This window comes from Herpailurus yagouaroundi, unplaced genomic scaffold (assembly GCF_014898765.1).
Source record: "Herpailurus yagouaroundi ecotype Mexico unplaced genomic scaffold, PumYag 67700, whole genome shotgun sequence".
NCBI lineage: Eukaryota > Metazoa > Chordata > Mammalia > Carnivora > Felidae > Herpailurus > Herpailurus yagouaroundi.
Window position 1 is genome coordinate 3,467,533 of NW_024420499.1, and position 12,359 is coordinate 3,479,891.

The following is a 12,359-nucleotide window of genomic DNA, read 5'->3' on the forward strand; positions in this document are numbered from 1 at the left end:
ACAAGACACCTTCCTGTTACTCATTTATGTCATACCAGCCTCCTCCCCTTCCACATCTAATTACTGGCAAACACGAACCTCTTCTCCATCTTTATAATTATGCTGTTTCATAAATAGAATCATGCAGTATATAAGCTTTTAAATTGGCTTTCTTTCCCACTCAGTATAATGCCCTTGAGATCCATTCAGATTGTTACACGTATCAATAACTCATCCCCTTTTACTGCTCAGCAATATTCCATGGTATATATGTACCACAGTTTATTTAACCATTCACCCAATGAAGGGCGTTTGGGAAGTTTCCAGTTTTTAGCTATTACGAATAAAACTGCCACGAACATTCACGCACACATTACCGCATGAAAATATATCTTCATTTCTCTGGGATAAATGCTAATTGTGCTATCACTGGATCATATGTTCAAGTCCGTTTTTATATTTGAAAGGAACTGTCAAACTATTTTCCAGAGTGGCTGTACCATTTTACATTCCTACCAGCAATGTATGAGTGATCCACTTTCTGTACAACATCACCAGCATTTAGTGTTATCACTATTTTTTATTTTGGTCATTCTGTTAGGTGTACAGTGGTATCTCATTGTAGTTTTAATTCGAATTTCTCTAATGGCTAATGATGTTGAACATCCTTTCATGTGTTCATTTGCCATCTCTAATATTCTCTTAGGTGAAGTATCTGTGTATGTCATTTGTCTTTTTTCTAATTGAATTGTTTCTTTTTTGTAATGTTGAGTTTTGGGAGTTCTTTTTTTATTATTAGTTTTTAGAGACAGAGAATGCATGAGTGGGGAAGGTGAGAGAGAAATAATCTTAAGCAGGTTCCACACCCAGCGTGGAGCCTGATCCCATGACCCTGGGACCATGACCTCAGCCAAAATCAAGAGTAGATGCTCAACTGACTGAGCCACCCAGGCACCCCGTTTGGGGAGTTCTTTATATATTTTAAAATTTTTATTGTTTACTTGTTTTTGAGAGAGAAACATAGTGCAAGCAGGAGATGGACAGAGAGAGAGAGGGAGACACAGAATCTGAAGCAGGCTCCAGGCTCTGAGCTGTCAGCACAGAGCCTTACACGGGGCTCGAACTCACAAACTGTGAGATAAGGACCCGAGCAGTTCATGCCATGAACTGAAGTCAGATGCTTAACCAACTAAGCCATCCAGGTGCCCCAGGGAGTTCTTTATATATTTTAGATGCAAGGTCATACTCTAATGTTCTCTGGGGTGAAATATCTGTGCATATCATTTGTCCATTTTCTAATTGAATTGCTTCTTTTTTGTAATGTTGAGTTTTAGGAGGTCTTTTTATATTTTAGATTCAAGGTCTGTATATATGTCAGATGTGTAATTGCAAATATTGTCCCCCAGACTGGAATTTGTCTTTCCATGCTCTTAACAGAATCTTTCACAGAGCCAAAATTTTTCATTTTGAAGAGGTCCAGTTTATCATTTTTCATTTTATCCATGGTGCTATTTGGAGTCAAGTCTAAGAAGTGTGCCTGGTCCTATGTAGGTCCCAAAGATATTTTCCCATATTCTTTTAAGTTTTCTACTTTTACATTTTACATTTATTTTTTTATATATTTTTTTTAATGTTTATTTTTGACAGTGAGAGAGAGACAGAGCATGAGCGGGGAAGAGGCAGAGAGAGAGAGGGAGACCCAGAATTAGAAGCAGGCTCCAGGCTCTGAGCTGTCAGCACAGAGCCCGATGCGGGGCCCGAACTCACGGAGTGCGAGATCATGACCTGAGCCAAAGTCGGACGCTCAACCGACTGAGCCACCCAGGTGCCCCTACATTTTACATTTATGCCCATTATCCATTTTAAGTTAATTTTCATATAAAGTTTAGTACAAGGTGCATTTTTTTGCCAGTGGATATCCAGTTTCTCCATAATTTATTGAAAAGACTGTTATTCCCCCTTTGATTTGCTTTTGCTTTTTTGTCAAAAATTATAAGGCATTGGGGTGCCTGGGTGGCTCAGTCAGTTAAGCATCCGACATCAGCTCAGGTCATGATCTCACGGTCCATGGGTTTGAGTCCCACCTCCGGCTCTGTGCTGACAGCTCAGAGCCCAGAGCCTGTTTCAGATTCTGTGTCTCCCTGTCTCTCTGCCCTTCCCCTCACACTCTGTCTCCCTCTCTCAAAAAACAAACATTAAATTTTTTTTCAAAATGGGCAAAATATTATGAGTTATCTTTTCCATGGAATGCTAGATGTTGTCCAGCAGACCATTAGGGATTATCCAAATCAGTTAAGATTCATGCTTTTCACTCCCTTTGGGCTGCCTTACTATTCTGTATGTTGTGGAAAATTGATAATAATGCAAACTATTTTTATCCATAGAGATGCAAACAAATTGTTTTTCTGGTTGGGGATGCAGTTGGGTGAAAAACAGATGATTCCATACATTACATTAAAAATTTTTTTTAATGTTTATTTATTTTTGAGGGAAAGAGAGTGTGAGTGGGGAAGGGGCAGAGAGAGGGGGAGATAGAGAATCCAAAGCAGGCTCCAGGCTCTGAGCTGTCAGCACAGAGCGGGAGGCAGGGCTCGAACCGTGAGATCATGACCTGAGCCTAAGTTGGATGGTTAACCAACTGAGACACCCAGGTGCCCCTCCACACATTACATTTTACTTCCATGTGAGAGTAGATCAGTTTTGCATCATTTAGAAAATTCATTTGATTGTCTATATATGTGCCTGTTCTTTAGATTCTCCTTTGAGCAGTATTAACTTCTTCCTGTTCAATCATTAATGAGTGAATTCAATAAAACCTTTGACGGGTGTTTATATTTGTATAAATCAAGATTTTACCGTCTTGAAATTATCCTTTAACACTGGTGAATTTGCGGGGGGAGTCAAGAGTCAACACTAGGTTGGAACAAGTAAAAGGAATGAGACTTGGTTGAAAATCTACATGAGTGATATGCCAGAACTAAAGGATGAAGAAAAAGAACAAATTTGAGATCTGGTACCTAGAACCATGATAAATGAAGCAGGCTGTATTGGGGTTCTCTAGGCAAAAGGAAAGAAATAGAGTTATTCGGCTCACATGATTATGAGGCCTGGCAAGGCTGAAATTTGTAGGGCAGGCAAGAAGACTGAAAATTCAGGTAACAGTTGATGTTGTAGTCTTGAGTTTGAAACCTGCAGTGCAGGCCAGCAGGCAGGAAACTCATGCAGGGTTTCTTCCAATGTTGCAGTTCTTTAAAAAAAACTTTTTAATGTTTATTTATTTTTGAGAGACAGAGCACAAGCAAAGGAGGCGCAGAGAGACAGAATCTGAAGCAGGCTCCAGGCTCTGAGCTGTCAACACAGAGCCTGATGTGGGGCTTGAACTCGTGAACCATGAGATTGTGACTTCAGCTGAAACCAGACACTCAACCAACTGAGCCACCTAGGAGCCCCTAACGTTGCAGTCTTAAGGCAGAATGGCTTCTCTGGGAAACCTCAGTTTTGCTCTTAAGGTCTTCAGCTGATTAAATGAGGCCCACTCACATTGTACAGAGTAATCTGTTTTGCTCAGTCTACTGATCGTAAATGCTAATCGTATCTAAAAAATACCTTCACAGCAACATCTGGACTGACGTTTAACTAAATAGCTGGGTACTGTAGCCTAGTCGTATTGACACATAAAACGAACTATCCTATAGCCTACAACGTTTTCATATGCTTACAGTTGAGGCAAGAATCAGTCTGTGAATGTCTAGAGCAGTGCTTCTCAAGCTTAAAAAAATTTTTGTTTAATGTTTATTTATTTTGAGAGAAAATAATGTTTATTTATGTTATTTATTTTGAGAGAAAGACCTCAAGCATGGGAAGGGCTGAGAGAGAATCCCAAGCAGGCTCTGTGCTGCAGCATAGAGCCTGATGTGGGGCTCAATCCCACAACCCGTGAGATCATGACCCGAGCCAAAATCTAGAGACGCTTAACCGACTAAGCCACCCAGGTGCCCCTCAAGCTTTACTTTACAAAGGAATCACCTGTGGATCATGTTATACGCAGATTCTGATTCAGTATTTCTGGAGTAAGCCCTAACTAGCTCCCAGATGATGTTAATAATGCTGGACCTTGGACTACATTTTGAGCAACAAGGTTTTAAATCAACTCTGCTCAACAGAAATATTATCCAGCCTACAAATGTGAGGCACACATGTAATTTTGAAATTCCTAGTGGCTACATTAAAATGTCAAAAGAAATAGGTGAGGTTAATTTTAATAACTTATGTAACCCCAAATACCGAAAATATTATAACATGTAATTAATATAAAAATGGTTAATGAGATACTTTATATTCCTTTTTTCATACCAAGTGTTTGAAATCAGTGTGTACTTTATACTTAAAGCTCATCTCAATTTATCCTAGGACATTTCATGTATTCGACAGCCACATTTTAGCTGTTGGCTATCACAGCAGATAGCGTAGACTATCCCTTCCATGTAGGAGCCATGAAGGAGCATCTGGATGAATACTTGAGATACTTCCTTTCTTCATTTTCTCATTTCTACTTTCAGATAAGTCTTTGTTACAGGAGACTAGTGTTCAGGAATCCAAGTGAATTGAGCAGACATTAACAACATCCAAGCATGAGGCTGAACTACGCGGGTCAACAGTAGCCTTTGATTTTTTTTTCTCTAAGTAGAGAAATGTCTACACTGAGGAAAAGACGTAGTAAGAGATGTAAAACTTTTGCATTGGTCCCTGATGGTTGGCTGCACAGATGACATTTGCCCAACTCTCTCTCGGTTCTGCCAGCTGTGACTAGGGACAGTGCAAGGGTTCTGGACTATGATGTTAGCATCTGAGGAAAGCTGATCAAGAGAGCTGGCCAAAGGAGATGTCCAAAAGCAACCCCAATCCCATCCCAGTACCCCAATCCTCCTCTGCACACCAGTACTGATGCCTTTCACTATCATATCCCGTAGCTGAAAAAATGATCCCATCTCCTAGGAAAAGCAAATAGATTATAACATGCTTCATTGGGGGGTTGCATTAGGGCTGGCACGTGATGGTAAGGCACAAATTTTGCAAGAGAAGTTGGAGGGAAATACTCTTCCAGAAATAAGGAAAAATATTTTAGAAGCTATGTATAAGCCTACAGGTAAAAAGGAAGGTCTTCAGTTTGAATCTTTGCTCTAACACTTACAAACACTACAGTGACTTCCATCCCATTTATTTTTCAGTGAAATCCTTGCCTTATTCCTTCTAGTTTTTTGATCCACCGTTAGATAACCCTATCCCCAGAGCACATGCTCAGTTAGTTGCTTATTTTCTGTTTCTGGGTAGGAAACTTCCCTTATATTGTTACACTCCCTTCCCCACCACTCCTTAGTGCACAGGTGGTATACAAAGAAAGACAACTAGACTTGAATTCAGAAGAATTATGTTTACGCTATCTTTTTTTACTATGTCGCCCTCGATAATTATTTAACCTCTTTGAACCATTTTCTTCCTTTATATAATAGTGATAAGAAAGCCTTCCTCATAATTTTGTTAGCATTACATAAAATGTGAGAATGACTAGCAGTTAGTAGATCCTCAATAAAGTATACTGTCACCCTTTAAAAAATGCATGAGAAAGAGAAATTAGCAACTTTTGGAAGGCAAGTCCTTAAAAAAAATGGATCTTGGACCCTTCTGAGATTCAGTGCCTAAGGATTAAAGGTATGTTTCAATCATTTAGCTTTTCCTCAAATTTTTTACCTTCTGAAAAGATTGCTTATATGCATTCATAGTTAGAAATTCAGTGTATAACTATAAACAATAAAGTTTATTCCATGTATCTAAAAATAGTCATGAGAGTAAATGAAATGTTATTATTGTTGAATTGAAGTCTTATGATAGATGGCATTGGTATGAGATAGAATTGCAAAGCAACCTAAGGAACTTGTCTTTAGACTTGAACTTTGTCCAGGATCAAAATGCCAGTGATGTACATATGAGTACCAGCATCTCAGTTTATGTTCTCAAACTGAAGTTGGGTATGACCCGGGCCAAGGGGAGGATGTTGGGTCTTGTAACTCCAGGAAGACTCATAAACTAAAAGGAAAGAAACTAATAAAGGGCCAGGCACCTAAACTCTGGCCAAGATATGGACGGTTGAGCACAATTCTCCTGAATAGCAGTTGCTTTCTTTATGGATACAAATTTAATGCCTGGCATGCATACACTTACAATGATTATTTCTCTGCATAAGTGAAATAGGCACAATTCTCTGCTCAAATTCATTAATTTCACAATATTTTCCTCAAATGAAATTATGTTTTTAATGAAACAGTGTACTACTGGTGTAGATAATTTGCATATAATTATGTTCCTGTCCATTTTGTGAGGATTTATAGGAACTTTAGGTAGATGTTTATAAAACATATCTTCTATAGGCTTTCAGCAATGTTATATAAATATACTTAGACTCATTCAGCAATTTGTAAGGTCCTATTCATGGCAATGAATAAAGTTCAGTGTAAAAACATTGCAGCTGGAACGGACCCAAAGGAAAATTAATAATAGTCTTACATACCTCGAGAAGAATGGTACAATTCAGTGTTGACCTTGAGGAGGACCATTACTAAAAATGATATGTGTGTGTTTGGTATAGGAACCAGAGTCATTTAAATTTAAAGTCTCTGAATATTCTGAGCAACCACTAGAAATATCATAAGTAAGAAGTTTGGTCATGGATTTACTATCCTTTGGGTCACATTCAACATCCCTGGCCAGAACAGAATTGATTACAATGATATCCTCAGTTTAAAAAAAAAATCTCCATTTGGGAAGTAGGCACAAGAGGGAATGAAATGAAGGTCAGTTGAGATCCAAATCAATATTTTGAGGGGACTGTTAAGTTGGTGTTTTTCCTTCTTCAACCATTTACTATTGGGCTCTCAATCATGTAATCTGCAGTTTTGACAACCAATACAGTATTCTTTTCAGGACCACTGAGGAATGCTTTTAGACCAGAGGTTTCCAAAGTGGGTATGTACAAAATGATCTATGGGGCATGGGAAGGAAAACAAGACCTTTTATTTAGATACTTAGTTCATTCTGTTTATTTCATTTTTTACATATCTTTATTGGGATATAACTTACATACCATGAAATTCACCTGGTTAAAGTGTTAAAGGCAATGGCTTTTAGTACATTCAGATTTGCGCAACCATCACCAGAATCTTAATTTAGAACATCTTCAGTATTCCAAAAAGAAACCACATACCCATTAGCAGTCACCCCCATTCCGTCTTTACCCCATCTTCAGACGCACTAATCTATCTGTCGCTATAGATTTTCCTCACATAAATTGAATTGTATAATAGGTGGTCTTTTAAATATGGGCTCCTTCACTTAGCACACAGTTTTTAAGGTTCATCCATGTTGTAGCACGTATCAGCACTTCATTGCTTTTAAAGCCAAAAAATAGTCCACTGTATGGATATGCCGCATTTTATTTATCTATTCATCTGCTGATAAAAATGTGGATTGCTTCCACTTTTGACCTAATATGAATAATGCGTGCTATTCCTGTAGAAGTTCTTGTATGGACATACGGGTTTTTTTTTTTTTTTTTAACATTTATTTATTTTTGAGGCAGAGAGAGACAGGGCATGAATGGGGGAGGGTCAGAGAGAGAGGGAGACACAGAATCTGAAGCAGGCTCCAGGCTCCGAGCTGTCAGCACAGAGCCCGACGCAGGGCTCAAACCCACGGACCGCGAGCTCATGACCTGAGCCGAAGTCGGACGCTTAACCGACTGAACCACCCAGGCGCCCCTGGACATAAGTTTTCAATTCTCCTGGGTATATCCCTAACAGTGAAATTGTGGATCATATGATAACTTTATGCTTGACATTCTGAGAAACTGCCAGACTGTTTTCCATAGCAGCGGTGTCATTTTACATTTCTACCAGCAATGTACAAGGGTTCCACTTTCTCTACCTTCTCGCCAACACTTGTTATTTTTTTATTTATTTGATTATGGTCACCTGGTGAGTATGCAGTGGTATCCCATGGTGGTTTGGAGTTTCATTTCCTTTATGACTAACGATGTTTAGCAGCTTTTCATGTAGTTATTGGCTAATTTTTTTGTCTTCTTTAGAGGAATATCTATTCAGATCCTTTGCCCATTTTACAATTGAGTTATTTGTTTTCTATTGTTGAATTGTGAGACTTTGTTATACATTTTGATACCAGTCCCTTGTATTAATTTTTATCTTGTGTTACAATTTCTCATTTCTGAGTAGGTTTCATAATGGACATAGCAGTACAATAATACCTGTATATTAATTATAACTAAATTTGGGGAGTACTGTAAGTATTTTTACTGACTGGGACTTGTAATTAACAACCTATAGAAATGGTCCCTAAAAGGGGCACCCGGGTGGCTCAGTCGGTTGAGTGTCCAACTTTGGCTCAGGTCATGATCTCACAGTTTGTGAGTTCGAGCCCCGTGTTGGGCTCTGTGCTAACAGCTCAGAGCCTGGAGCCTGCTTCGGTTTCTGTGTCTCCCTCCCTCTCTCTCTGCGCCTCCCCCGCTCATGCTCTGTCTCTCTGTCTTAAAAATAAATAAAACATTAAAAAAAATTAAAAAAAAAGAAATGGTCCCTAAAAGTATAATCTTGGAGCATGTAATTAAAACTCTACAGAGCACTGCATTAGACCAAAATTATTATTTTTCTCTTCCACCTGTTTGCTGTTTGCAAGAAGGGGAAACTGAGTATGCTAAAGATAAACTTCAGCTGTTACGTATTTTAGTCACTGTGCTATTGAACTGTGCCTCATAAATACAAAGCGTTTTAGGTTATACTAGAAAATTAACACTTGTAGCCTAGGAAACCCTCAATATGAGAGATGAGGAACAGTAACTAATATGTAAATGCTCCCACATAGTGATTGCTTCAGTTAAATATCACCCATTTAGAATCATCATTTCGATTCTAAAGATTACAAGATGAAGAGCCATGTTAGGGGAGAGGGACAAGGTCGTACAGCTCACAAATGGTAAAGCTAGAATTTGATTTCAAGTCTGACTCTGAAGCCCATTGTTTTCTATGTGACACTACCTATCGGTCAAATTATAGGTGAGATTGCTGCAATGCATAAGACACTGGACTAGATGACTTCGCTTCCAATTCTGAGACATCATGAGGTCATTAAAAAAAATTTTTTTAACATTTATTTATTTTTGAGAGAGACAGAGTGCGAGCGGGGGAGGGGCAGAGAGAGAGGGGGAGACACAGAATCTGAAGCAGGCTCCAGGCTTCGAGCTGTCAGCACAGAGCCTGATGCGGGGCTCGAACTCACGAATCTTGAGATCATGGCCTGAGCTGAAGTTGGATGCTTAACCGACAGAGCCACCCAGGTGCCCCTTATGATGTCATTTTGATGTAAAAAAGCATTCAGGTCTATGTCAGTGGTGATTTGCATAGCTACTAAATGTCTAAATATCCTTTTTTCTCTAAATTTTAAAAAAGTTTATTTATTTATTTCAGGAGAGAGAGTGTAAGCAGGGGAGGGGCAGAGAGAAGGAGACAGAGAATCCCAAGCAGGCTCCATGCTGTCAGCATAGAGCCCAAGGTGGGGCTTGAACTCATGAACCATAAGATCATGTCCTGATCCAAAATCAAGAGCTGGACACTTAACTAACTGAGCCACCCAGGGGCCCCATGATCCTTTTTTTTTAAGTTGATTTGTTTTGAGAGAGAGAGAGAGAGCAGGGGAGGGGCAGAGAGAGAGGGAGAAGGAGAGAGAATCCGAAGCAGGCTCTGCACTGGAGAACCTGATGTGGGGCTTGAATTCACAAACTACAAGATCACGACCTAAACTGAAATCAAGAGTTGGACACGTAACCGACCAAGCCACACAGGCGCCCCTTATAACTAATAAACATCTAGGGGCAGGAAACATTTTTTCTTACTGTCTGTGAATAATACCCAGGACGGCAACATATACAAGTGGAATTAATATCTTTCTGGCAATATAACATGTCAAACACTGACTTAAAGAGATATATGATAATTACTGTTTTTGGAGTTTTTAATCATTTACATAGTAATCAATGAATTTCATTTATACTTACTGCATTCAGAATATGACTTTGTATTTACAGTAGACGTTGTATTTGTACTTATTCAAAGTAGATTCCATAAAATAAATGTGATGTACTTTCATTCTAATTGAACTCATAATCCATCTCTAAGTGAAAGAAATGAATGGATTACAGGATGAAGGTCAATTCATTTCAGCCAACTTAACTAATTTTTACAAATAACCACACAAATAATTAAGCTACTGTGATGAGTATGAATGAAGTGGCTTTATTAATGTCTGGTTAAATCATAATGTGAAAGCCTAGCCAATAGTCTAGGGGCTGTGATTACATCACCACCCAAATTCTATCATGAGCAATAAATCCATTTCTTACAGACATCAGACTAAAGGAGAGTGAGCCAGAGTGCATTGTATTTTATGAAATGGGGAACATTTAAGTTTGCCCAATAGCAGAAAGCATATTTAAAAACACTCCAAATTTAGTGAAGCAAAATCAAGACTACATAAAGCCAATTGAGTTATTTTGTACATGTAATGCTTTTACTTGTTCCCAATGTAGTTATCTTTCCTTTAACCTCTGCTAGTTTAATGTGTTGACTGGTACGTGACTCCTTTGGCAAAGGTATTGAGACATGCATAATAATTAGTGTTCTATAATATATAAGATTTCTTTTGGGAATTACTTCCTTACAGATGAAGAGGTTTTTTTTTTCCATTGAGGAATTTATACTATAATTAGAAAAATGATGATCTAACCCCAGTGGAAAGATCATACTTTAATTGGTATTCATTTGTGTTAGACAAGCCCATGGAGAAAACTAGGAGGGATTTTTATTTTTTTTTTACTGAAGTTAAATTGTTAATTGTGAAATCAACTAAATCATATGCTCACATAAATATCTGAAATGACTAGCCCTTTTAATTACTTTTTTAAAACACAGCTAGTCTTGGTGGGTGCACCTGGCTGGCTCAGTTGGTAGAGCATGTGACTCTTGATCTCAGGGTTGTGAGTTCGAGCCTCACGTTGGGTGTAGAGATTAACTTTAAAAAATTGGCAGATGAAAATTTAGGGGCGCCTGGGTGGCTCAGTCGGTTGGGCGTCTGACTTCGGCTCAGGTCATGTTCTCACGGTTCGTGGCTCGAGCCCTGTATCAGGCTCTGTGCTGACAGCTCAGAGCCTGGAGCCTGCTTCTGAGTCTGTGTCTCCCTCCCTCTGGCCCTCCCCCACTCAGGCTCTGTCTCACTTTCCCTCTCAAAAATAAATAAACATTAAAAAAATTTTTTTAAATTGGCAGATGAGGCTGGATTTAAAAAAAAAAGCTAGTCATCTGACATTAATTGAACGATCCCTTAAGACACAAAGGTTTATTAAAACCCTTCAGATGAAAATATAGGCTCAGGTAAAGCTGAAGAGGTAGTACAATATTTTAAGTATAATTAAATTAACTTTTTAAAAAAGAAAATCATACATTTTATAAACATCTCAAGCTGAAATACTATGTTTTCATCTTCTGATAGTTTCTTAGCAGAAAGATTTAGCCTAATGTCAGATGAGCCAGGGTCAGTCAGGGCCAGCTAATGGCAATAAGATTATATTTGAACTTCTCATATATAAGATAAAAATAATAGCATATGCTACCTAGCCATCTCTTAATCCCCCATGATAGAATAAAACTCATATTTCAAATGAATTCAGATGATATTTACTAAGTAGAGTACAATTTTCATGGTAACCTGAAATTTTTAGGACACTAAAGGTAACATCCAGTCTGCTTGTCTACATAAACCATCCAAATGTTCTGGAAAACTGAAAATTTCATAATCTAAACTATATCTTCTAGACTACATGTTACAGATGAAAGTGACAAAACCTCCTTTGTCACAACATGTTTACTACATAAACATGGTTTTCAAAAATTTTGCCACTCTCAATACTGGATAAACTTTTACTGACCAAATGTGTTAATTTCTAGTAAGAACAAGTGCTAACAAAATGCTATTATTTATCATAGGTTTCAAATAATCAAATGACTGGCAAATACTATTCATATCACAAAGATAAAGAAACTATGGTACATTATAGATAAGTAATTGTATCTTTCAAGATAATAAATTCAGCAGAAGAATTTATAAGGTTTTGCACTTATATAATTTTACATAGGACTTTATTCACCTCTCAGTTACCCTTTTTGGGGTTCTCCCTAAGTAATCCCAAACTCCAGGCTTCTGTGAGCTTCACATTCACCTTTTACTCTTTTTTTTTTTTTACAGCAATTTATTTATTTATTTTG

At 38.1% G+C, this 12,359-nt stretch overlaps 1 long non-coding RNA gene and 1 other non-coding gene across 2 annotated transcripts in view; both read left to right on the plus strand.

Moving 5' to 3' along the window:
* The window catches only part of LOC121025743 (uncharacterized), a 61,137-nt gene that overhangs the window by 29,063 nt on the left and 19,715 nt on the right, over nt 1–12,359 (plus strand). The gene's annotated exons all lie outside the window — the stretch shown is intronic.
* Nucleotides 11,027–11,099, plus strand: TRNAK-CUU (transfer RNA lysine (anticodon CUU)). The gene has a single exon. It is a non-coding gene; the product is annotated as a tRNA-Lys (tRNA).